Source organism: Pleurodeles waltl, chromosome 3_2 (genome assembly GCF_031143425.1).
Source record: "Pleurodeles waltl isolate 20211129_DDA chromosome 3_2, aPleWal1.hap1.20221129, whole genome shotgun sequence".
NCBI lineage: Eukaryota > Metazoa > Chordata > Amphibia > Caudata > Salamandridae > Pleurodeles > Pleurodeles waltl.
Window position 1 is genome coordinate 48,576,335 of NC_090441.1, and position 27,596 is coordinate 48,603,930.

The 27,596-nt window shown below is 44.7% G+C and overlaps 1 protein-coding gene across 1 annotated transcript in view; it reads right to left on the reverse strand.

The window, feature by feature from the left end:
• Positions 1–14,792, reverse strand: part of POR (cytochrome p450 oxidoreductase) — a 374,224-nt gene extending 359,432 nt beyond the window's left edge. The window contains exon 1 of the mRNA XM_069226728.1: positions 14,671–14,792. The gene's annotated coding sequence lies outside the window, so the exon portion shown is untranslated. The remainder of the gene's footprint in view (positions 1–14,670) is intronic.
• Between the last annotated feature and the right edge of the window lie 12,804 nt (positions 14,793–27,596).

Consider the following 27,596-nt stretch of genomic DNA (forward strand, 5'->3'; position numbering starts at 1 on the left):
TCGAATGAAGTCTCTCCTCGATACGCGGAGTCGACATGGCCTCCGCCGACGTCGAAGAACGGCGCCGATCTCCAGAAGCATCTGACGCCGCGTCCGGCGCCACAGGCAGCTTCGGCGCCGAGGTAGGAGCCGGAGGACGAGGTCTTGGAGCCGATGGACCAACCAGAGTCACAGGGCAAAATCCTGACTTCGACGGAAGGGCAACCTCCGGGGCCGAAACATCCGAAGCCACCGGAGCGGCCACCGACGCTGGCACCGGCGCCGAGCCCACATTCCCAAAAGGGAGAAAGGGCATAAAGGGTGCCGGCCGAAGAGGCGCAGGATCACCCAACGAAAAGGCCAAGGGCCCCGAAGGACCAGCCGGAGCAGCTCCTGGAGCCATCTGCTGAAAGATGGTATACATCGCATTAAGAAACGCGGTACTATCGGCTCCAGGAGTGGGAAAAGCCGGATACTGGGGTGCCTGGATCGAGGGCGACCCCGACGCCGGCCTCGACGTCTGCGACGCCGGAGAAAATCCAAGAGGCTGCACCACCTCAATCACCGACGCCTGACCAGGCGAAGTCGGTGACGCCGGAGAGGGCAACGGCGTCGATGGATGCGGCGTGACCGTGGGGCTGACCTCCCAAGTCTTCCGACGCCGAGCCGAAGGTGACCTCGAACGAGACTCCTTGCTGGAATGACGTCGTGAGTCTCTACGGCGCCGGGAGTCTCGATGACGCCGGTGAGACCTTGGCGAAGAAGACTTCTTATGATGTTTCTCCTTCTTCTTTGACTTTGCCATGAATAACTTGGCCTCACGCTCTTTGAGGGCCTTCGGATTCATGTGTTGACATGAATCGCAAGTCGAGACGTCGTGGTCGGAGCTCAAGCACCATAGACAGTCGGAGTGAGGATCTGTAACTGACATCTTGCCCCCACACTCTCGACAGGGCTTGAAACCCGACTTCCTCTGAGACATTATTACCGCAGAGAAGACTACGCAGCAGACAATACACTGTAACCACGAAGGTAACAGTAGCTCCCTCGAAGATAACCGTTTCGAATGCACGGAAAAAAGGGAACTGTCATCGGCACGTCGGCGAGGACCTCTTATTGCCTGTATAACGTCAGGCGGCGTCGCGTGGGCTAGAGTGACGTCCTCGTCGACGTGCAGAGACTAGTAAGAAGATTTCCATCGAATGCTGGTGCCATGGGAGTATTCATTAGGTGAGGAATCCACAGGTAGTTGTATCCATCAGAACAAGTCATTTTTCAATTCCAGTTCTTCCAGCCTTACAATCAGTCTTTAGGGAAACTAAGTCCATAGCAGTAGCCTTTCCCATGCTTATCCTTGTACATGTGGCACTGAAAATTGTCTACTGAGCGTAGCAAGAATTGTGGGCCTAGAGGAATGACAGAGATTAACTTGTTCTGTTTTATTCCCTCCCAAGTTTATGACTACAGAATTCAGGTGGCAGGAGATGCGAACCTTTTTTTGCCTCCTCTAGGACATTATTATAAGTGAAGTACCCCGCTGACATCTGCACCATCACAACAGACTCAGGCTGTATCTATTTGGGTTTGATCACAGTATTGGAGTGTACCAGAAAATGTGTCACAAATTGAGGGAATCCTGTAGGGGAGGTACTTTTCCAACTCCCTGCATGGGCGCGTATGCCCCCTCCCCCCCCAAAGATATTGTTTGAGCAGGCTTGTCTGCAAGACCTCTTGTTACCACTTCTTTAAAAGTGGAACAGAAAAGGCTTTGGTGGCAGCCAGAGGGGAATTTTTAATACCTCCTGATATCGACTGTTTGATGTATCATACTGCCTCCCATGTGATGCTTACACTGCAATTCAGGAGGGACTATTTTACATCTGATAAGTACACTGAATCGTCATACATTGAGTCCTTTAGCTAATACATGCATACACACATTGTAAACGGAAAGCAATTACTGATTTTTTGTAGCACACATTTTTAATGCCTTAGCCAGGAAAACGGGTGAGCTACACATACATAACATGTAAATATGTGTTTAAACACACCCACACTTATGCAGAAGTGTGCATAATCGAGACGCTTAAAAAACATTGACAAAGTAAATAGGCTTAGCTTAAATAAGGTTATATATTGTGATAAAGGCATGCACAAATGTAATTTGCATGCATTAGCTTCTTGCTGTGCTAATGCTCGTTTTTGAGTGCTGCAACCAACTACCAACTAGGTTTTAAAAATCTATGCCAAAGAAGCCTTGCTTCACTTCTGCCATCTCCTCTACTCCCATGTTAGCACACATCTAACAGATAAAACTATTATAACACATATTAAAGATGTATCACTTATAATTCGATTGACAATTCCTTAACCTAGTGGTTTCCAACCTATGGTCCTGGAACCCATGGGGATCGCAAAACCTCCTGAGGGGGTTTGCGACCTCTCATAAAATGAAATATGAACAGATTAGGTTCCCAGCTTTCAGTAATGACTCGGGGGCGGGGGGGGGCCTGGGGGGGTGTCCCCGGGTTCCAATAATGATTCAGTGGGGGTCGCTGGGTTCCAGTAATGATAAAGTGGGGGTCCACAGAAGTCAAAAGGTTGGGAACCACTGCCTTAACCCATTTCTAAACTGTTCAACTGCAACTAAACATTCTCACCCCTAGTGCCACATCCTGCCCTGAGTAGTTACTGCAGCCACCCTGCATAATCTACACAGCTTGAACCACACATTACAACTCCAGATGCAAGTTCTTTTTTTAAACTAGTGACCAAGAAAACATTATTTTTCTTGACTCACGTCAAAGCATCTTTGGGTGCTATAAGGATTAGTGTGATTTTGCAAATAGAGAACTCATAGGTATAGGGATGAATGACTTTGCGTCAGAGGCAGGTTTCGCAGTGTAATTCCCCAAAATCTTTTTTTTAAAAAAATACTAAGTGCTTTAAGAAGAAATAGAATATTTATATCTTTCTGGTGTCTTAAAATCAGGAAGTCTTAACATGCCCCATTACCAATGAACGTGGTCACCTTTTTTAGGGGGGAGAGTAGATTTAATGGGCTGATGGGTGATATAACACAGGCTGTTTTCGAAATGGATTAGGCGATACTCGAGGACAAGTCAAAAAATAAAAAGAGAAAGGGAGGTTCGGGGGGGAGGGCGCTTTGGTAGTGTTCATACCCGAGCCGGTCAGAACGCACAATGATAGTTGTAGCTCACAAAGCAACAACATACTGCCCTTCATTAAAAGGGCCACGGAAAAGGGAAGCTGGTGTGAGAGAAGGGCCCATTTTAAAACTCTTAATATGCTGGAAAGAAACATTTATAATTTGGTTTTAAAATAAGGTATACGAAAAAAAGAAATCTGACTTGTGAATTGAGGAACGTTCTAGGTGACTTAAAATATTACACGAGGTTTCTTGAGAGAAAATAGCCTAAAATGACTTTTGATCTCTATAAAGCGTACACCTGAAAGCAGGAAATGATCCATACTCAGACGAAAACAGATGTCACAGATGAGAATACATTTGTCAAACGTGGGAAAATGAAACTCAAAATGATTTAACAAATTATTGACCAAAATATGTTCATGGTAATTCACGAGAATAAAGTACAATTTACAGTACCAAATAAATTAAAATAAATACTCAGTAAGTAGAAAGTGCACAACACAGAAGGTATGGCATTCTAGACACTTTACTGGAGAAAGAGAGAACTTAAAGTGCAGAGAAAATCTTGGGGAAAAAACGGATTGGCAGCCCAAAGTTCTTCTTAGTGTTGATGCAATTTACAAAAATATAGCTCAGATCCCGGCTACGTTTTGCGAACTATTAGATTTAACCTCAGGATTCAAGAACACCATATCGATCGTGCAGAACTAAGATACTGATAACGTGCGTGCGGCAAGACTCGTCCGTGAACGGGCACATTTGACACGAGCAGGACAAATGTGTCTCACCTACAAGGCAGATTTCCTAAAATGTAGGGACTTTGCAGGCTACTTCGTCTCTAATTCCCCTCTTACATATGAATCATTTTACACTTTACATGATCACACTGGACTGAACTTTTACCTGTACCTTTTTGGCGAGTGATGTCAAGATCTGATATGCTCAATAAATTTCCATACTTAACACTACTCCTGGACCGATCACACTTGGTCATAAAATCATTCCTAACAGATACTAAACAAACAAAACAAAAAAATGTGCTCTTTTCAGGCTCAAAGTCAAACTAGACTTTGAATTTATATTCCAAGTAAACTTAGAAAGGATTTTAGTAACTCCCTCTTCACACTGTTATTCACTGTCGTCTTCATCAAAAGCAAGAAAGCAAGCGTTCACACCCAGCTTCACGAGCAGCAGCCCAGGGTTCTTTATGGCTGTTAGCATGACTCAAAAGTACAAATATGATCTGTACTTTGCACAATCCATCATTACCTTTGCCTGTTCAGTTATATCATCACTTATGCTCCCACAAAGAATGCAATAAATGTATTATCTGTAAGAAATGTCAAACTTTTCTGTCTTAACTACTACATTGGTATGCCAAAAGAGCAATATGTCCACCCACCAGTTGGTTCAGAGCACAGTAGCCAGACTGGAAACCGGAACAAAACCCAGGAACTCAAACTTCCTAATCAGGAAGTTACTTTGCAGGCTCCAAATCAATATGTATCAGTAGAAAGACTCCACTATATCAGCACCAAATTTGAGTAGCCCATCCAATGACGGACCTATACTAACCCGAGAAAAAATGACTATGGCAGATTTGACGATTATGATTCAGCTCGAAAACATGAAATTGACTTCAGACTTTATTGACTCAAGTTTTGGCTCTTGCCATCTACCCATGATCATCTGCTTATTTTTAACACCTAGGTTCTTAAAGTAAAATGTGACTTTTTTTTACAGAATACCACCCCAGGCCCCATCAGACAGGAATGCTTAGGGAGATTCCCTTTGCAGACCAGGGACAATTAAAAAAACATTTTTGTATATGGGAATATATTCAGGGAATAGCCATAAGGGAACACTTCAAAGATAAATGAAAACAAACACAAGTATTTAGTCATAAGGACTAACCCGGAAAATAAAATGAAAGGATAAAGCCTGAAATGTAATGCACGGTATTTGCTATATTATTTCACCAGAAATTATGTTTGCATTCATTATTCTGGTTAAGACTGGCTAAATGCATGTCACATACAACGCAGGACATTACAACGCCTGCCTTTCAGTTAAATGGCAGCCTGAACGCTGAACAAAACTGGACTGTCATGTTCGAGGTTGCAAAAATAAAAACTATTGAACACATTATTATTACATGTATGAGAAAACCAACTGCTATTTTATGTGGGAATTACGTTCGTTCATATTCAATGTGCATATTAAAATGAGTTTTCAAAGTAGAGAACCATGTAAAATACGAAAGCCACCCCAACAGGACAACTGCATTGTGAGCATGAAGCTGCAAGAATCTTGCTCGTTTGTTACGGAGGTGAGAAACAAACCGGTAGTAGGTCGAATATGAACAGCACTTAGGGATGAGTTTTTTGAGTCCCATGTTTATTTTTGAAAACGTGGCCACTGGTTGGGAGGAAGGGTAGGTGCCACTTTATTGAACAGAAATAACGTTGTCAGAATGGCGTCCCTTATTACATTTCTTTAGATATCCGTTAAGCATGACCGAGCTCACCGTTCTTCCTCTGACACTTACGGTCGAGTTAGGGCCCTGCCACAATGATCTCAAATTCTTATGGTATGAACAGTGCCCTGCTCTTATGAAGATAGGCATGTCCTTTCGAGCTCAGGATAAGCACTATAGAGCAGTGATTCTTAACATGGCAACGGAAGTCTGGGTGTTGGCAAAACTTACTCAAGGATTTAGCGACTGAATAGAAAATTTAATATTAGCAGTCTAATATAGTGTGTAAATATATGAAAAAGAAAAATTGAAATTTTCTTTTAAAAACTCTGCAAGTGGAAAGAATTTGAAATTAGAAGCAAACAATTAAGGCCCATATTTATACTTTTTAGCGCCACATTGGTGTCATTTTTTAAGCAAAAGCGGCACAAACTTAGAAAATACAATTATATTTTGTAGGTTTGCGCCGCTTTTGCATTAAAAAAAAAAGACGCAAATGCGGCGCAAAAAAAAGTATAAATATGGGCCTAAGTTGATACCCTTAACTTGATTCGGGGGAGCACTGAAAACAGAATCTAGTATTGACGACTAGTGGCTTTAGTTGAGGTATAGGTATGCACTGACAAGAAGAGACCATGTATTGGGAGCCAAAAAAATAAAGTGATATGCTATCTCTAGCATATCACTTTTTTTTATTAATACAACCAAATTATGAATAGCTTCACTCTTCAAATTAAGATGTAAATGTCTGTATTTTTTATTTGAGAGTTTATCATCATAAAATCTTTATGCTGCCAAATTATGACAATAAAATAGAACACAAAACAATTTAAGACAAACAATTCCATAATAAAACTTGTAGCTAGATCAGCTCATCTAAAATTCAGGATTAAACATAATAGTAGCATTAATCACCACAACAATGTATAAAAAGGGGCAGCAGCTGCTCTGGATAAACACACATATTAAATATTGGGATAATGCATTTGTAAGAATTAGCTAATAAAACCAGCATATTCATAAACGCACTGATAAAATATCCTTAACAAATACTACAGATTAACACCACTACCAGGGTTTAGCAGACAACAAATAAATTGGTCCTATCCCAAGGTACCCTTCTGTTGACTTTCTACATTTCACAGCCGCTCTGAGGAAGGCGCTTACTCTCAGAAATATTTCATGGCTATTTAGCAATTGTAAGTGGAATAGCACCACTCTACATTTGTGATGCCCTAGTTTATTTAAACAGAGGTTTGAGAAAGTACCTAAACTGGAGATTTAAAAATTTACAACAACAACAAAAAAATGCACTAAGGACTGCTCCGCCTTGCCATTACATGGGCAAGGCGGGACTGGACCTTCAAAAGTGGTACTAAAGCCCCAAAAGCACAAGAGCCGCCAAACTGGGCGTGCTCTGAAACTGAACAAAAGAGACCTTTCCCAATGTGTAAGGGATACAGACGAAAATAGTGAGGGTTCAGAATTTTCAAATGATCTGTAAAAATGTAAAACCAACACTTTAGACAGTTCAGAGTTCAACCTTCTAACAGTGCAGTATTAAAAAAGGTGATGCTTTACTCTCAGCTTATGATTTTTTTTATGGCCGCTGGGGACATAAATAAACCTGTCAACCCCAATGTACAAAATGTTTTGGAGATATAATTTAACCAAGGGATCTAAACTAGGACAGTCCAAGATTATATATCTCTGCATAGAGACACCGTAGGATTTGACCACAGGCTAACCCACAAAAGCAAAGGGGCAAGATTAACCTTATCCGTTAAATATTTTAAATTAAATTAAGCTCTGAATGTATAACGAAGCTTGAACTGGACAGAGGTACCTGTAACATCCGGCAGATAATATTTTGCCCCTCCAAATCGAAGAAAATCGTATGATAACCCCAGATCCCGGCCCCATATGTGGCAGCAGAGACGCACTGTGCGTTAAAAATAATTGAGAGAGTGAGAGTTGTTCCTTTCCCCTCTCCTGTAGGTAAATTAAACAGTGCACCAACTGCTATACTGGGTTTAAGCTTTGCTTGGCTCAACTGAGGCTGCCAAGAGCCCTTGGAGTTAAAAAATATCACCTAAACAGCTGAAGTCATTCACTCTACTGACTCTTCAGTGTGAGCCTAGAGATGTTACGTTTACCTGGCCCGCATTCCATTATGTGTGACTTCCCAAAATGTGTAGTCAAATTGAAACTGCTCATACAAGAGATGAAGGGGTCAACCAGTGTCCGTAACACATCAGGTGTATGCACTGGTGAGCTCTGGGTAGCAAACTATGGCCACGCTATGTCTTGGTTCCAGGACAGGGTGCCCCTTTGGACCCAGCTTCTGCTGCAGGTCACAATTGCCAAAATGGTCGTCCGACCCAGATTCCTGTATCTGTTTCTCAATGTGCCCCTTCTCCTCACAGCACACATCCTAAAATGCCTAATCTCCAACTTAGTGTCATGGGCTGGGAAGCAATCACGCATGCCTTTCCAACCTCACGTAGCCATAGAGGCTGACCATGCCAAGCCCTGGCCCCTAAACACGGCCCTTTACATACCCTAAAGGCCATCACAGACTATAACCGAATGGTCAGAACCCTAGAACGCTCAGATACGTCCCTTACTTGACTCTGGTATCAGGGCGAGAGCATATGGGAGGGAACTTGGGGCCTTTTCTGATCTCTAAACAGATTGCCAGTTTATTTTGCCATTCGACACCACAACATCCCCACACCCCACCGCACTACAGACACTGCTATACCATCAACTGACATGCCATAAGATGCATATGCCACCTTCCCTGCCCCCTCCCTCAACATTTCAAGAGCTGGAACATTTACTCATAAATCCCTTACTACTCAAGCTTGTGACAAGGCTGTACACTACTATGCAATCCACAGCACCAATTGCCACCCCCACAGCACGTGCACCATGGGATAGGGACATTGTCCCCACTCTAACTGACGCCTGTAGTCATACAGTCTACTGTCACCTAATTACAGACTGCAGCTGATACATTTCAAATTCTTACACCGCTTGTACCGTACCCCCTAACAGTTACACCGGATGGGGCTTACAGAGAAGGCCCGTTGCCTGTGCTGTGGCTCACTGCAGGCCACACTCCTACATCTCTCCTGGGAATGCCCTGGGATGGCACGGTTCTAGGAGGGGGTGTCTTCTCCCATATTCACACACTATAACAGAAAATGCACAGCCGAGTACCCCAATGGTGGGCTTCCTAGGTTACTAGGTTACATAAAGGATGCTCCTTTCCCAGACTGTTGGCTCATAGCCATGCTCCTCCTGCTGGCTAAGCAGAGGGTTGCCATGGATTTGGGCTGGAGAGCACTTCACACGGTAGATGCCTGGCTACAAGACGTTGCATACAGCCAAACGCAATTGTCCATGTAATGGGAGCAGATGCTGGTGCGCTCCTGCCCAAAAAAGAACAAGTGATGGACGGAATGCTGAACAATGTCAAACATTCACCCCCAGTACAGAGATCTGGGCCTAAATCCATCATTTTTTTGCTACCCATGCCGTTCCAGTTTGGACCCAGCCATATGCAAATCAGTCTTGACCCTGTCCATTGCTCACTGTGCCACTGGATTCAAGCTAGCCTGGCTGATGAAGGGTGAAACCCTGAAACCGGTCCCAGGATGCTTGTTTCCAGCCCAGTGAGGACCTGGCTTGGCAGTTCGGGCTGGACTGTTCCCATGAGGGACAGGGTCAAGACTGATTTGCATATGGCTGGGTCCAAACTGGGGTGGTATGGTGAGCAAAAGAACGATGGATTAAACCCAGATCTGTGACTGGGGGTGAGTGTTTGCATTGTTCAGCACTCCGTCCATCATCCTTTTGTGGCGCTCCTGACCAAAGACATCTGGGAACCGTTTTTTATCCTTCATGCATCAGCGAGACGCCTCAATGTCCTCGTGGGACGGGCACATGTCCCATGTCCCACTGCCACCCGCTTCACAGTCTGCAACCTGAGCACGGTCTACCTCGAAGTGATACATTCTTCACTGCCTTTCCAGTCTCTCTGTCACCTTTACACATTATATAGACAGCTCCCATCAATACCAATATAGGCCTGTGCACCATCAATGGGGCATTACGTGTACGCTGCAAAGTAAGTAATTGTTGACAACATATTAGGCACTAATATGTAACTGTGCTACCTTCCTTACTGTGTGCCCTCACCCCATGTCACCAGACTGATCCATTTGATGTACAAAATAAGGCACCATTTTCCTGTATTTTTCTATGTTTAAGCTCAATAAAAAGAATTGAGGGGGAGGGGGGGAAGCATGCCAGCATATAGCAGCACAGGCATCTGGGTGTGGACGATCCTAGGGGTATCCTCTAGTCAGTATCAATTAAGAACACAGGCTATTTATACAGATGGCAAAAAGCAAAAGGGCCATTATGTAACCTTGGCGGACACCTCGTTTAAGAGAAAATTCTGTGGTCGTATCTCCGTGGATATTCAAACATACTTTGGCTGCGAGATCTACATACAGCATGTGCAGAAAGTTAACTACAGGTAACTCCACACCCAAGTTCAATAGCATCATCCACAATTTAGTTTGAGTCACACAGTCGAAAGCTGTGGAGAGGTCAATAAAGGCCAGGTACAGTGGCCGTGCCTGACAAACGTGTACTTATTGAGTATCAATCTCAAGTTTAGGCATTGTTCCACTGCACCCAGCCCTGACCAAAAGTAAAACTGGAATGGACAAGGAATGTTATTTTCTCTGGACCATGTAGAAAGACGGTTAAATACCACCACTGTGCCTTTGATTTTTACTGTGCTGTTGATTAAAGAAATTGGTCTATAACATTTAGGTGAGGCTCGGTCTCCGCTTTTGAATATGGGCACAACGGTGGACAAAGCCCAGGAGCAGGGAATGTTTAAGTACAAAGACTGATTAAACATGTTAGTAATCAATGGGCTCCAAAAATTGACTTTAAATGTAATGATGTGCATTGGGACCCCATCATGTCCTGGGGCTTTTCCACCTGAACACTGGTGTATAGCCAATTCATCTTCTGATAAGAGGACATACAGGGGCGGAGAGCCCACCAATCTAAATCTCAGGGAACCATCCATACCAGCATCCTCCTCTATGTGATATATAGTACAAAGTGCGATACCCAATCAGACCCCAAAACATTACATTGCAGAAGAGGGCTTTCTGAGGCATTTCTGTCTCTAATTTTCTTTTACAGCGTCCCTGAAGATCTTACTGTTTTTCACCACAGCAGCCAATTCCAAAAGTTCCCAGTCATGCTTCAACAGAGCTTCCTTCCTGTATTTCAGAGCACATTTGTAGGACAGGCAGGCCTCTCGAACTTCCAGCCCAATCAGGGGGTGGGGGCGCTGTCAGTGCCTTCCTCAGTCTGCATTAGCTGCTGAGCATAAAACCACTGGGGCCCAACCTCATCGGACCAAATTGGCTTGAGTAAAAGAAATGTCTAATCCGCTAATAAGTTATCGTAATGAGCGGACATACCTTCCCCACTGGCAATATCTTAATTTAAAAAATAAGTTTTTAATGACTTCAAAAAAAGAGTCAAGGTCTCTTCTGATTCTTTGAGGTGCCAAATAAGCTTTATCCCAACAGAGGAATGTTGGGAGATCCAAGTAAGTTCCATATGGCAAATATAGCTATTTACCAGTAGTGACCCCCCCTCTGGCTAGGAGGGCATCATGATTCCCCCGCTCAGTCTGGACAACCTCTCTTCCTGAGAACCAAGGTAGGAAATTCTTGGTTACAAACATGTTGTCAATAATCGAGTCACTTGCTGTCCTCTAAAGGATGCCAGAATGTGATAGTTTCCTCTATGACCGCTAAAAAGTTCAACTAAATCCAGAGTGGCAGGATGTGACGCCAGCTCTGCTCCCCTACCTTCTTTGACCATCCCTGGTGGCTCATCCCTTTGACCCCCGAGGCCCCAGGTGTAATCGACCAACTTGGCATTAAAATCCCTGCACAAGAAATAAAGTGGATGAGCTTTTGTTGCATCACCTACGAACTGGAATGTTGAAAGAAAATTAAACAAATGTGTGAAATGACTAAAAATTATATTTAAAAAAAAATTATAATAAAAATCAATGATATAAAAGGAAAAACATGCTAATTTGTCCTGTATTCGCAGGAGTAACAAGGTCAAACTTCCGGAGTCAATAGACTAGGCTTCAACCTGTTGGCTCAGTCTAATCCAAATAGAGAGCTCTCCCTTAGCTCTACCCCTCACAGAGGGCAAGGCTGGATTGGAATAGCATGCATAGCCTTCACAGGATACAGGTTCAGTAGCCCATGTTTCCTAAAGGATTATGATGACAAACCTGGAAATCAAAGTTAACAAATCCTGTTTTTTTTTTTTGTTTTTTTTTTTATTTTAAATGTTCGCCTTAAGCCTTGCATATTTGTGAATTAAATTATATATTTTGTAGTTTGTGTGTTTCTTTGGTGTACAATTTTTCTGTATTTTTGTGGTGTGTTTTGAGGCTTAAATTAAAGAAATTGCTAAAGCCAGGACACACAGCAGGGGTCCAAAGAAGGCAAAAGGTTAATAACCACTGATTCAGAAAGCTTACTATCAGAAAGTTTAATCAAAGAAAGCCAGGGCACACCATAAGTAGTCCGAGAAATAATTCTGAAGTGGAAAGAAGAGTTCAGAGTCCAAACACTGTGTAGAGGTTGATGAAGATTTATTCCTTGTAGACAAAGTATGGTCTGCGAACAGCCGTGTGACGTGTTTCGTCACATGGACTTTTTCAAGACAAAGAATTGGATGTGATTAGTTCTGGCGAAGAAACTGGAATGGTACGCCCTGGCTTTCTTTGATTTTGCTCCAGCACAGATTGATTTTCCGATCAGTGCACTAACACCCGTGGTGGTTGGGTGTCTTACCAGGTTGGCACCCCAACAATCATATTGAACTTGAACTACTTGTCAGACATCTGAACGCGGATGTGCAAACATTTAGCATCAACCATCTTTTGTTTTGTGCTATCAGAAAGTTTAGTTTAAAAAAAAAATGTAAAAAAGTGTACTAGAAAGGGTCGGCGTATACAAACTTACGTCAAAGAGCTGGTAACCAAGAGTACGGAGGAGAATGTAATCCGACAAATGCATGAGGAAGGCTGCTTGCTGAAAGGCAAGGGCTTGCTTTCAGAGGCATCACATTACTTGAGAGGTTCTCCGTCACACTTGACTCATGTTTATATTACCACATTTTATACTCTTGAAGAACACTGAAAGGCTATGGGACGTTAGATGCCTTATTAAATGGGATGTTGAACCTGCTTGTTGTCACATTATTTCCCTACGAGGAGCTAGCAAGGTTGTGCAGAGCCCATATAGAGAGTAACAAAGCCTGCACTCCGTTGAATACTTCCTCGCGGTGGATTAGAAAGGAGCGCTATTCACCCAATCCGAACACGGTAAAGAGACAGATGCGCCGTTGATACTCACGGTAGCTATAGTCATTTTATGCATTAGGGTCAAACCTTGAAAAATCAGTACCAGACTTGCTGCAGTGTTAGTTCATTACAAACCCTTGATGGCCCCTCAAAACCAGAGGAGAAAAACGTCCAAAGTCACAAAGGCAGATCTAAAGGCTGGCAGTGAGCCAGTGAGGAATGTCTGAAATGATCAGACGTCCACCCAGGGCATGGGCCCTTACAGTACATAGTTGCCGAGAGCTGCAATAAGAGTCAAGCAGTTAGGAGAAGACTGACTGCGAGAGCGGCGTTACGAGGCACTCCTGGCCAGATGATCCCTCTTTTTACATTGCAGGTGTATATCAGGAGTCGTCTCCTAACTCGCTACCTTCTCTCTCAGCAGCTGTCAGATGTTGAAAATAAGTTGCCAACAAAAAAAAAGAGTGGCATTAAACGTCACTGCCAGATCAGAATTCTGTTCTCCTACATTATAAAAGGGTGTCAGTCACCCACCAAAGCAAGACAAGAGCGAAGCTCACGTGTAAGTGGTCGACTACATGAGCATCGGCTAACAAGATTTCGGATTCGCACTTCGTCTCCCCAGTTAGATGTCTTTAACAACTCCTCCATTATCGCCTCCAGTCAAACTCTCTGGCTATATTTTTCTCCATCTCAAGGGTCACAAATTACTTACCTTCTGCCACGTTAGGGTGTGGGGAGTAATTTTCTAGCTCCAACTCCAAGCCTATGCCCAAGGTCGCAGTCTGGAGTTACTCGCCCGATTTCAACGGCTTGTTGCCCTACCTCCACTTCCCATGCAACCCCTACGTATTCAAGAGTCACTCCCCGGATTAGGGTTTATGGGTAGCAATTTTACAGAGTAAGGTCACCTACTGTTCGTAATGACACCTAACGCAGACCAGGGTCCGGGGTCACCACCGGGTCAGTGATTTTCACATCTTCAGGTCTGATGTCACGCGCCCTGAAGTTGGTTAGGGACCTCTATGCCTTCCGTGGATTGGTATTAATCTCTGCCTGAGAGTCAGAAGACTCTGCCTCTATCACAACCTCTTCGAGTGAGAAAACAGCTCCTGTTACATAATTCACTTACTCCAGTAGGAAAAGAGTTACCCTAGTATCCCAAAATCAGCAGTCCTCCACCGTCCGTCACCCAGTCAGACGTCAGTACCCTGAAAGATCAAGGTGGCGACCCCAAGTTTCCGGTCTGAGAACTTGCCCCATTCTCACCCTCAAGGGCAGGTGACGGTAGTTACTCGCCAGGCTCAGGCGTGACTCTAGAGAGGCTGTCAACGGCCAGATTATAATCTCGATAGACAGATGAACGGTCAACCTCAAGGTGTAATGTTGGCCCATTCTCCAGTGGTAGATCTGCGCTAAGGGTCCTGACCAGGAACAATTTTCATTGCGCCCATGTACCGGCATAATTGCTTGACTCCTGGCTCTTCCTTTTAAAAGAAACCCGAGCCAGTCACAGACTCTCACTCGTGAAGCGAGGCTCTATCCCTCTCGCCTGAGTGTCAAGCACTGTCCCGGGCCGGTGCCTCGCCCCCGCAGGCGAGCACTCACCTGCAGTACGTGGCAGCAGCACCTCCCCTCCTACCTCCGCGGACGCGCCGGTCAGATAGGACGGAGCAGCAGTGGCTCCCGATCAAAGCTCAGAAACAAGCACAATCGCCTTTGAAAAGAAGCCCAAACAAGTGTGATTCCTACCAAAAGACGCCCAGAAGACGCTCAACAATCAAAAAATCAACCAAAACGATATGATAGCTGCCAAGTACTGAGATTGTTTATGCATGACGTTGTCATAGTTTCAGTGTATTAATGAGTGACATTAAAGATTCTATAACAGGACCGGAGACGAGGATTATGCAGATCTTTCTTCACTTTTTATTAATAGCAGGTTCAAAGTTCAACACAAAAAAACATTATAACCACAAATCCCATGAGTCCCTCGTCATGGTAACCAAAGTCCAATGAACACCATTAACACGACAGTATAAATGCCTAAAGAAACGTCATCCGCCCTCTTTCTTCACTGCTCTGTGGTGACAGATAAGTGCCTTTCTGCCTCTGAGCTCTATTTTGTTGGTAGTGTATTTGATATTTTGACCTTGCGCATGTCACTATTTCACTTCTTACAGTGTTTTCCTTGTTGTAGCAATGCATGCGGTAGGCTTTTAACAGACCGAGCGCGATTAACTTGCGGTGACGTGTCGGGCCCTCTAGAGGGCGCACGTCCCGATTTTTCATACGCGTTCAGCGCGTGAGTCGTTTTTACACTCAGCGCTGTGTTTTTATTAACGCGTAGGGCATTTGGACAGTTTTTTCCTCTGCCCTGTACTTTTTCCCCCTCACTAGACACCCTTGGGTTGATTATACCTAGAGCGGGAAGTACGCTCTCTTGTTTCCACGGTCACACGGGGTAATACCCATTTGTTCTGTGGGTTAGGCTTGTGAATTTCTCAAGCCTCGTTTGTGACAGGAGTGTGAGGGGGCTTCCCCGGAAGGTTTTTGGGGCGCATTTTTCTTTTCTCCTGTCATTACCACCTCTAGCAGCATGCAACCTGGCCAAGACCAAGACTCTTTTCCCCTCATGTCTTCTGAGGCCCCTTCACTGCCCATCCTTCCCCCTGGGGTGGATGTCGTTCTGTCACAGGCCCTTGAGCAGGCTCTCGCCCCTATTAAGGAGAGCATGGCGCAGCTGGCCAAACAGGTTTCTAAGGGGCCAGGCATGACGGGGGTGACAGGGATCGCCCAAGAAATCACGCAAGCGTGCAGCAGAACCCCTCGGGGAAACAGAGTTTTTTTCTGCGCTTCACGGTAAGAGTGCGCGCACACATTTGTGTTTACCCTCCCGGGAGGGCTCTTTGCTGGTGACAAGTGGCACCCCAAATCGGACCTCCTTGTGGGGTCTTCATCGGGCATGGTGGATGACTCTGAGGGGGACTCTTCCTCAGTGGAGGAGGTGGAAACGGGGCGTCCATGGCGCCAGGGGGCCTCTATCCCGGAATCTCAGGATCCGGGGGAGTTGGATTCCGACATGTTTGAGCCGGAGGGGATCTACCACCCCTGCTCATCAGAGTGGCGCCCGGACCCGGAAGTGGCACACTATGTGGCAAGTAAACTTCGCCAACCTTTGGATAAGGATGTCCGGGCGCGGCTCAGGGCTGAGTGCCCCCGCCCTACTCTCCCTGATAGAGTGGCTTCCACTCCAGATATAGACCCTAAAATGTGTACCTTCTTCAGAAAGTACGTGAAGGATCCTAAAAAAGGGATTGATAGGTCTTGGTGGGCGTGCCAGGATAAGCTCCTGGACGTCGTTGGGCCTCTGACCCAAATTATTCAATTGGCCGAGCGGGCCAAAATGTCAAATACACCTCTCCAGACGGATGTTGTTGCGGGTTGGGCCCAGAGGGCATTATACCTTCTCGGCAATACCAACTGCGCTATATCAGCAGAGAGGCGCCGCTCCCTGCTCATTAAAATTGACCCCAAGTTGGGGGAACTGTCAACTTCGGAGGCAGGGGCGGTGGCACAGGGTCATCTGTTCGGCAAACTCATTGTCAAGGAGCTCGGGAAATTTGTGGCCACTTTTTTGGCCCTTGATAAGGCTCAATCATCAATAAAGAAGATCTTCCCGGGGAAGTTTTTTGGGAGGGCCAGACGAGGAAGGGGTCGCTCTTCCGGCCGCCAATTCCACCAACGCCCTGGAACTGTCTGTCAGTTTGGCTGGCGAGACGGTTGCCAGGGGACCTTCTTCCCCAACAGGGTTAAAGGAAGAAGTAAAGCAAGTAGAGGAGCCCGCGGAGCAGCCAACGCCCCAGGAGGAGCCTCGGGTAAGGATTACCCCTTTTTTCCCTCAAGAACTGGGGGTGGGGGGACTTCGATTATTCAGATGCAACTGGGAACTCCTCACCTCAGACGCATGGGTCTTACAAACAGTGTCAGGCTTCCACATAGAGTTCTGGGGGACTCCGGTTCAGGAAGTGATCCCCAGGCCTATGATGTTTTCGGAGTCAGACTCCAACCTCATAGACGCAGAGGTTCAGGAGTTGTTACGCAAAGGCGCTATTTGTCCCGCGTTGCTCCACCCACGGGGTTTCGTCAGCTATCTTTTCCTCGTCGAAAAGAAAGACAAAGGTTTTCGCCCTGTGATAAATCTGCGTTCTTTTAACGAATGGGTGGGTATTCACCTCCTGCGGGACATCTTACTTCAAGGGGACTGGACGGTTCGTCTAGATCTCAAGGACGCGTACCTCACGGTCCCCATTTTTACCCTCATCGCAGGTTCCTGCAATTTCGGTGGTGACAACAGGTTTTTGAATTCACCTCTCTCCCCTTCGGACTTTCTTCAGCCCTTTGGTGCTTTACCAAGCTCCTCAAACCGGTGGTGGAATTCTTTCGTTCTCGGGGACTCTGCCTCATTATTTACCTGGACCATATCCTTTTGATGGATCAGTCCAAGACTCATCTCATATCCAATGTGAACATGACTATTGCTTTGTTGCAGGATCTGGGGTTCGTGATCAATTACCAGAAGTTCGATCTGATCCCCTCACAGTCAATTACCTTTTTGGGTTTCCTAATAGATTCCCAGGTAGCCGCTCTGAGTCTTCCGATCCAAAAGATTGCAAAAATCAAGAAGGAACTGAGGATTGTGTTGAGAAGGGACAAGATCTCGCTTCGCCAACTTGCCAGAGTAGTGGGCTTACTGTCCTCATCGATTCAGGCCATTTTTCCAGGCCCACTTCATTACAGGGCTCTCCAACACCTCAAAACGCATCATCTTCGCTGGGGGCTGACTTACTCCGAAAGGATTGCCCTCAATTCGGAGGCCAGGACGGAGTTACAATGGTGGCTGGATCACATGGAGGCATGGAACGGCAGGGCCATCTTTGGTTCCTCTCCCGATCTGGTCATAGAGTCGGATGCCAGTCTGCAAGGCTGGGGAGCCCGATGCGGGGCTCTTTCCTTCGGCGGTCGATGGATGCCCCAGGAACTCAGCCTGCATATCAATTGCTTGGAGATCCTAGCGGGTTCGTTCGCAATCAAGTCCCTGACTCAGGACAGGGTCTCTTGTGTGGTACTCCTATGGATGGACAATATATAGGCGGTTCAATACATCAACCGCCTGAGGGGCACCCGGTCACGGGCACTGGCAGAATTAGCTAAGGATTTTTGGCATTTCTGTCTGGCGCACCAGATATCAGTCACAGCGGAGTATCTCCCGGGCATCCAGAACGCCACAGCGGACTGGAACTCCAGGTATCTGACGGATTCCAGCGACTGGCAGCTGGATCCGCGGACTTTTCAAGCAATCATGTCTTATTGGGGTCCTTGCGCGGTGGACCTCTTTGCATCCCAGTGGAATGCGCATCTTCCTCGCTACTTCAGTTGGCGCCCCGACCCGGGAGCGGAGGCTGTGGATGCCTTTCAACAGACCTGGAGTCCGTTTTCTGGGGTACGCTTTTCCCCCGTTTTTGTTGATTCCGAGAGTTCTGTCTCAAGTGCGTCGCCAGAAAGCCACGATTATCCTGGTGACTCCCCTGTGGCGTTCTCAGGCTTGGTTCCCGACCCTTCTGGAACTGTCGTGCGATTTTCCTATTCGACTTCCTTCTTATCCCTCAATCCTTCAGGATTCCGTGGGTCAGTACCACCCGATGGGGCTGCAGGTTCATCTGCAGCTGGCAGCCTGGAGGATTTCAGGAACCGCTGGCACAATTGCCGACTTTCACAAGAAGCTCAAACCTTCATCTCTCAAGCCTGGGCTCTAGGGACTGGTAAGAGATACAAATCAGCCTGGTCTCGCTGGACTCGCTGGTGTTTGGACAGACATACAGATCCCGTGGGGGCCAACGTTACAGACGTGCTAAATTTTCTGGCCAAATTGGCTGCCTCAGGTCTGTCGTACTGCACTGTGAATCCTTTTAGGCCGGCTATTTCGGCAAGTCACCCTCCACCAGAAACAGTATTCACTTGTGTTGTCTTGACATTTTAATTATTTCCTGAATACTCGTAGGGACACAAGGAATTTGGCAGCAGGTGTTTTTATTTCTGAATACACAGCACCTGACCCTCCGATCCTCTACCTTTCCCGGCTCAGAGCTAGGAGCCATGGTACGGCAGAAGTTCAACATGTAATAAAAGGATATCTATGACAAAAGCAGTAAATCACTGCTATAATAATTCTCATAAAAGGTCTGTGATAAAAGCACTGTACCATTCTTTGTAGCAGGATAATTAACCCTCTGCACTACTAGCCCTGCTGATGAGTCAAAACTAACAGTAGCCAACAAAACTGGGACTTCGCAGCAGGAATATTATCCACCAGCGCGTTATTTGACTTACCTACTTATCTGTGTGTCTCAGTGTTTCACAGCTCTGCTATGCTGCAGCCTGCGCTGAGTCTGCACCCTGCAGCATTAGAATGAGAGAGTATCAATAGGTACACCGAGGCGCCAGCGGCTCCACTCTGGCAGCAGGTGCCGATTCAAGGTAAAAAATAACAGTTAGTGCCAATTGTGATCCTCTGCAGATAATGCAACCTGCCAAAAGGTGTCAGTGGTACTAACGCAGGGGTCTTCAGCTGGGGGGTGTGCCCCCGCTACGGGAACCTCAAGTGATCCCAGGGGGTGCTCCAGGATCTGGCCAAAAGAAAGATTATGCAGATAATAGTGCTTTGTTTAAAGCAGAAAAATGTTTATTACATTTGTAAAAAGGTAACAGAACTTAACTGCAATGTTTGAATAAGTCCAGACATAGTTAAACATTGCCAATGTAATTGAATGGTTATGAAAAATTCTGAGGGGGGCCTGATTATTTATTTTTTCCCACTGGGGGTGGGCGCAGCATTAACAACTTTGAATACCACTGTACTAACGCAAGTTGCTGAAAAACAGCAACACAGGGAGGAAGGTGCCACCCCTGGATTCACTCTGCTGTTTCTACACTCTACCATTAGCAGGATTGATTTACCCTGCCATGTGACATGGTATCACCTCTGAGGCAACACCCGAACTGAGAGCAAACTGGTAATGTCCAAAGTCACTTATACACAGACATGATTGAATGAGGTCAGTATGATTCTTGCAGCACAGTCTGCACAGCACTCACGGGCCACGCACTACTGTCAATGCAGCTAATTTCTGACACTGGTGTTCACTTAATCATCTACCTAACAGTGCACAGGTGGTGTCAAGGTGCTAAAAAAGCGGGACTTATGAATCTTTGTGTGGTGATGCGGACCACCACACTAAAGTGCGTTAGTCTAACGCCTGATGTGTGGTGCTTTGCAGGGCAGAATATTTAAAAATCTACGTGTTCTCTTTTAAGTTTTAATACAAAAATGCTGATCTAATTCGTATTTTTAACTTGAATGTGTGATATTCAGATATTCATTAAAAAGTGTACTCTTAGAAATGCTCAGCTCCGTTTGCCTAGGAGCAGTGATTTTTAGGTCTAGAGTGCTTGAGCATGCGCTTACACTTGCAAGACTTTTGTGTTCAGTAATAGGTCCCATTTCTGACCATTTGTTGGCATCAGTGTCACTCTTCTTTGCTGCATTATAATTGGCAACACTTGCCACACCTCAATCCTCAATTCCTTTTCTTTCTGTGGAATATGAACAAAGTACAGATTAACTAAACTTGACTGGTGTCCCTCTGCTCCTTATGCTGTGATTCAGGTACTATTTTTTTATTTAAAAAAAAGCTACATGGCAGTCAATGTTGATTGTGTCATATCATTATTTTATCTTGGTCCCACTCTATCCCTTCCCCCTTCCCCCATACCCGCCCCATCCTGTTTCTTCTCCCTCAATCCCTGTTTCATCTCCTTCCTTACACCAGCACTCTATCCCTCTTTTTCTAAGCCCCTTCCCACCATACCCATCTCTGTTTATTCTTCCCCTCTGTTATGCCATTAATTGTGTTTGACCAATGACTTTGTGTTTCACCACTGCGCTTATTAGTTGTTCAATGTTCATCAGGAGCACATTAAATTCTGTATTCAGTTTAGCTGCCTATTGGCTTTAACGTGGCATTAGACATTACATTTGGTAGTTAGGTTTGCTGCCTATTGGCTTTAACATGGCATTAGACATTACATTCTGTATTCAGTTTAGCTGCCTATTGGCTTTAACGTGGCATTAGACATTACATTTGGTATTCAGTTTAGCTGCCTATTGGCTTTAACGTGGAGTTAGACATTGCAGTTGAGACATTGCAGATGAGCTGTGTTTTTCCACATGGCTGACCAAGCTGTGTTTTTCGTATTGAATTCACACCAAACCCTAGCTGATAAGAGAGCGTAGATTTTGTGTTTACCTCTCAATCCAGCCTGGGAATGAGTGAAGTTTGGAGACTTGGCCACTCTCCAAACGTATTCGGTTCCCACACGGAGCCAGCATTTTTGCTTTTAACGGTGGCCCTGGGCAGCAACAAGGGGAGATTCTCCAGGACTTCAGTCGGGAGCAGACATCAGCTGCCTGGCCTCCTGTTTGGGTGGAAAATCTCCTTCTCGCAGTTGAACAGGAGTCATCAATTTGCAGGCATAAGAAGGATGGCGAGCAGTGATAGGCCCTATGGTGAAGAAATTTGGACTTTTATTCTTTGCTTTGAAGTTATGCTATAATATAATCACATGTATTTGCTGTGTACATTGCAATTGAGAAGTACTTTGATATATTTTGCTTTCATTGCTGTGACTACTTTTAAACGTGTGCTTCCAACCTACTAATCTCGTCTATCAGGAACCTCATGGTGAAGTAATAATAATAAATGTCTTCTTTAAACTAAGAAGTGCATTCCAGGGAAGTTTTGTCAGCTCGGTCATAAGATAAGATAAGGAAAGCAAAACACCCTCCCAACTGACAGAAGTAAAAAAACAATATGAAGCGCCAGCACTGGCCCCTGCAAGCGTTTTTTTAACTGCCCCATTATCCACTCCCCCCGATTGGCAGAGCCATTAGCTCGCCTAAACTTCCCCTAGTCAGGCTACAATGCTAAGTCCAAAGTCATGTTAGTGGATGGCACAATAAGTGCTGGAGTCAATTAGTGACATTAAACTTACAGGCCCTGCGTAAGTTTTGTTTCCTATACTAGGAATTTATAGGTAAGATAAATATACCAATTAGGATTATGCCAGTTTTACCATACCTAAAGGTGGAGCACTGGCACTTTAACATTGGTTAGCATGAATAAATTACACAGAGCTCTAACACCAGCAAAAAATAGGGTCCAGCAAAAGGTGAAAAACACAGGATAACCACGCAGAAAAGGCAGATTTTTTACAACCCCTTTTCCTATGCTTCATAAGGTACCCTAATCTAAGACCAGGGTCAATCCTCTGACTACAAGAACAGGTCCTAGAGCACCCTGATGGCCCACAGCACACAGCCCCCCCCCCCAAAAGTAAATGTAATAGCTGCATTTGTTTATGTGAAGGACAGAATGAAATGAAAATACCATTTCTAAATTGAACTACTACTCAAGGGTGTCTAGGCGCTAAACTCAGCGACAGGATGGCCACACAAAGAGTAAAGTAAAAATAGAAATGTTATTGTTTAAAAAGCCAAGTTTTGAGGGCTTTCCTGAATGCTAACAACTTTCTTGACGTCAAGGGGGAGGGAGTTCCATAGCATAGAGGTGCATATTACGAAACTCCTCCCACCCCAAGGAAAGTTTTTTTAATTTAGGGACTACAAGATTGAAGGCCACAGCAGATCGAAGCAATCTAGGCGGAAAGTACCAGTGAAAGCTTTGTCTGAGGTAATCAGGACCTATGCCATGAAGTGCTGTAAAGGCAATATAGAGAGCCTTGAAGTTAATACACTTATGAACTGGGAAGTCAATGGAAATGAGGCAGTGCAGAGGACACCAGCTTATGTTTCGGAATGCAAAGAATAAGGCAGGTGACAGCATTTTGTAAAGTCTGTATCTTGTTAAGTCATTTTTTCTGAATATTTGTAAAAAGACCATTACAATAATCAATTCTTGACAAAATGAGAGCCAAAATCAACGTTTTTCGTAAGCCCCGTGGGAAATATGGGAAGATTTTTATGAGAAGCTTCATTATGTAAAAAGAGGCTGAAGTGATTGAGTTAATATGGCCATCAAAGAATAATTTACTATCAAAAACCATCCCTAAATTCTTAACCTTGGTGACTGGCGTAGGAAGCAATCCAAGTTCCTGTGGCCACCAACTTGGGGTCCAGAAAGATGCCTTACTGCCAAAGTTAAGCCAGACAATCCATATAATGCCTTACACTGAATCATATTTTTCATGTGCTTCAACAATAACTGCAGCTGTGAACCAAAATACATGAGGCAATACCAAAGTGCAAAAGAGTAAATTCTAACAGTTGAAAATAAGAGAAAGGAATAAAGAGTCCGATGTCCCGCGCACAATTTTCTGATATTTTAAGAACATTGGAAGATGGCACACCATCAGTGCTTAATTTGTGGTGGTTGTTTCTGGTGCAGAACACCAGCACTTATTTTTGAGGGCTGGGGCTTATTCTTCTGCCTCAAGCATTTGATGCGAGCAAAAGACAAATATGGGAAAGACAGAGGAAGAGAAAAACGAAAAAGCGCCACAAAGGGAGAAAGCAGAAAGCTGCTAGAGTGAGCTGAAGGGACAGGGCTGGCTTTCTATGGATTAAAGAGGCCCGAGATGGCTTCAGGATTACGCCGCCTCAGTATTCCGTGTTCCCGCATTTAATTGCAGCAGCCGCGTGTTTAAGAGGAAGACTTTGGGCACCGGCATGTGTTTATTTACAAATTAAGCACTGCACACCATAGATCTCACTCATAGGGTAGGCACCTGTCAAACTCAGGTACTAATGGGTCCGGCTTGAACGCTGCACAGCTGCTAAGCAATTGCACCTCTTAGCACTCGCTGCACATTTCCACTTTACATCCATTATTATGTGGTCCTCGAAGGTAGTCTTTTCTTAGTGTCAGAATCCCTTTGATACATGTAGCCATTTGGAGATAACGGGGGTGTTTCATGACAACCCTTCCATCAGCCAGCATCTTTTGCTCAGTTCATGGTGTACCAAGTATTCTCAGCACTGACAGCCTTTGGGATCCATAGACTTCTCTCACACTCCACCTACTCTCTTTTATGCTGCTGAAAAGTGTCAGAACCTGCCTGGATGAAACTTTACTGGGGAGCAACCACACTTTCTGTCTTTGGTTGGCAGGTAAAATACCATCTTCCAGCTCCTGCGCAGACAGGTGTGCACACGAATGTCCAGCTTGCCCACCAGTACACAATAATGATAGCCAGGAATTCACACAATGGGTTATGTTTTCCATTTCTGACCATGGTAGAATAACACAGGCTACTCTAATAATAAAAATAAGCCAACAAACTAAGGGAGCATTTTCCTTGTGGCACGCAGACAACTCCTGGCGTGGCTGACATCCACGCCTCAAATGCCAAACCGTATTCAAATCAGATTATGACCCAGAAGGCAGTGGACTATTAGCTATGTCTCTGATAAACCTCACAGAAGTGCAAAGCAGGGATAGGGCATGAAGGGAAAGAGAGGCAAAAAAGGTAACAGGATACAAGGATGAACAAGCATTTGCAATGCAATGTGTCTCGCACCTGCTTGAGTTAGAGCTATTAGCGTTATAAACTCCTAACTCGACTTTTCTTGTCACATAAGTTGAAAATTGAAAGTTAAACACTTTCACATAAGGGAGCTGATTCACAGCGCCACAGCCGCCATGAGCATCAGCGTGAAGAGATACACAAAAGGAAAAGAAGTTTGCTTGCATTTAAATTTATCGGCAAAAGTGCAATTAGCCATGTAACAGGGGCGATGGCCAAGGGGTAACAAACCCTCCCCATGGAGGGACAAAGGTAAACCATTTACCAATATAATCAAAGGATTTTTGAAGGGCAAGCCCACGAACGAGTGGTAGTGATGGGCCTGAGGTGGGCATTGTTAAAAGCCCAGATACACACCAACACGTCGGAAAAGCAGCGCATGCGTACTGCAATGCTCGACCTAAAAAGGGTAAAGCGATAGAAAATATGGCACGCATCCTGTCACTTCAACAAAGCAATGAAATGTGCTCCTATACCAAAGTACAATACAACATCATGGAGGGATATTAAGCTTAAAAAGGCAAGTGCAATACAGAGAAATAAATACAATTGAGTAATACTCTCAGATCTCGTGTTAAACAATAAAGTATGGTGCACATCAAAACACTACATCAGTCTTGAGAAATTCATTGAGAAGGTTTTCTTTCTCTATCAAAGTTCTTTACCATGGCTGCAATCTGACTCATATCTGTCTCGTTGCTTAAGGGGGCAAAAGTTTCGGTCACGTCCAGTATCTGGTAGGAAAACAGACCACAGGAGAACAATCCATAAAAGCTCATTTTATATGTTCTGGTTCAAGACATTCTTTCTGCTTTCTGGTTTAATCTTGCTGCATTTTGCCACCGTCCTCATGTTCCAACACCTGCTATTCTTTATCCCTACACTATTTTTGTTAAACGTCATGACTTTAGTAGAGTTATGTTTGTTGGAATGTCCAGAGGATAACATTTTCATCCAGTCTCCCACCCTTACATCAATGCTTCTTGCATTAATCGTAGTATGATACTTCCCATATGATGTACCTTGCTCCTTATTTCCTCTTTCTCTTCTCCGGAGACACAAGACACTAAGATGAGCTTGTTTCCTTATCCACCAAGCACTGGCACCTGTAACTGTTTGGGGTGTGATTCCCTAAGACCATATACTTTCTCTCGTACAAACTGACCAGGAAAACCTGTTTTGGAAGGTCAATTGTAGGCTTTCCTTTCCTTCAGATTGAAGCATTCCATCTGGACATTTTGTTGGTCTCATAAATGATATATTTTATTTGGTATTTCATAAGAACATCAGTCATATTTTCTGAAGGAAGATGGATACCATTGTCAGTTATCAGGGTTCCTGGAAAACAAGCCTAGCTGAACACTTCCTTGATAACAATAATGACTGAAACAGTGTTTACCGTCACTACAAATTTGATTTTATTACAAGACTGGAGGCTCATATTATGCAGTCTTTTCTTGCTATAATTTTAACAGCAGCCAAGAAGAAAACTACATTTCCCAATGAAAACAAACTACAAAAGGGACATCATAAAGGAACATCCAATAAGACGTTGAATACCACTACTAATATCTTAACTGCGAGCAACAAGTCCTCTTTTCTTGCTGCTCGCAGTCAAGATAAGTATCACCATTGTTTTTCTTCATAGTGTTGTTTAATGCTATGGTTATACGTTTCTTTTATCTAACAGTATGTATTTAATAACAGTGCATGTCTAGTGCGTTTATGCTGGTCTGAGCGTTTTTCTACTTCGTGCAGCGCGTCTATCAACGGTCGTTTTCAGCCGTTGTAGACGCGCACGCGTTTAGCCTCCTCACCTTTTCATCTCCTCGCCTCGCCCGTCATTCTGAGCGTATTTTTGCTCGTTTATGGCAGCCTCCAAAATTCTTTCAGACTCGCAGCAACGCGCGCAACGTTTTCTCCGGCAGCCTTTCTCCCTCGAGGCAGTTTCCTGGGCAGAGTCTGCTGTTCTCAGGGACCACCTCCAACTCTGAGCTCCAGCCCCTTTAGCCACTCCTTTCCCTTTTACCTCAGAGTTTTAACCCTTGCTTAACCAAACACTTTTCAATCCAGATTTTTGCAAATCTTAATACATTTTATTTTTTCTAACCTATATTATATTGCTTTTTCTGTCGCAATGACTGAAGAAGAAGATTCCCAGGTATTTCAGGAGAACTTGAAATCTTTTATTAAAGATTCAGTTCGGCAAGCAGTTGCTGTTTCTATGTCAGGCATAACTAAGAATTTGGAAGCCTCCTTTTCTAAAAATATGTCCACTTCCAATATGCCTTCTAACAAAGGCAAGAAACATGCGGCCACCCTTCCGGTGCCTTCAAAAGGCATTTCTTCTGGTCCTTCCAACCGAGAGGTGTTTGAATCGGGGTCCTCCTTTTCCCCAATTCACATTACTCAATTGAGAGACACTGAAGATGAGGATGATGACTCCCCTAGTCATACCGATGATATGGACGGATCTTCGGATCCATATTCTTTTGGGCCTCTGGAGAAAAGGCGTAGAATTTCTCCTATGACGGTGGTGACGTTCACCCTGTGTCTCGCATTTCTTGTAATAAAATTGAGATTTAGACGACTTTCTTTTGATGGCACAAGACAAACGTCTTCTTCTCGGCCATCTACAATTTTGTCAGAATCTTCTTCTCAGCTTGGGATTCCTCATCAACTTTCAGAAGTCGGTTCTAATTCCAACTCAGAATTTAGAGTTTCTCGGCTTTCTCATAGACACTACTCGTTTGGTTCTCCAGCTTCCCCAGCACAAAGTGTCCTTAATCAAAAAAGAAATTTGTCAATCCTTGTCCCTTCCTCACATCTCCCTCAGAACTCTGGCTCGTCTAGTTGGACTCCTGGCTTCCTCT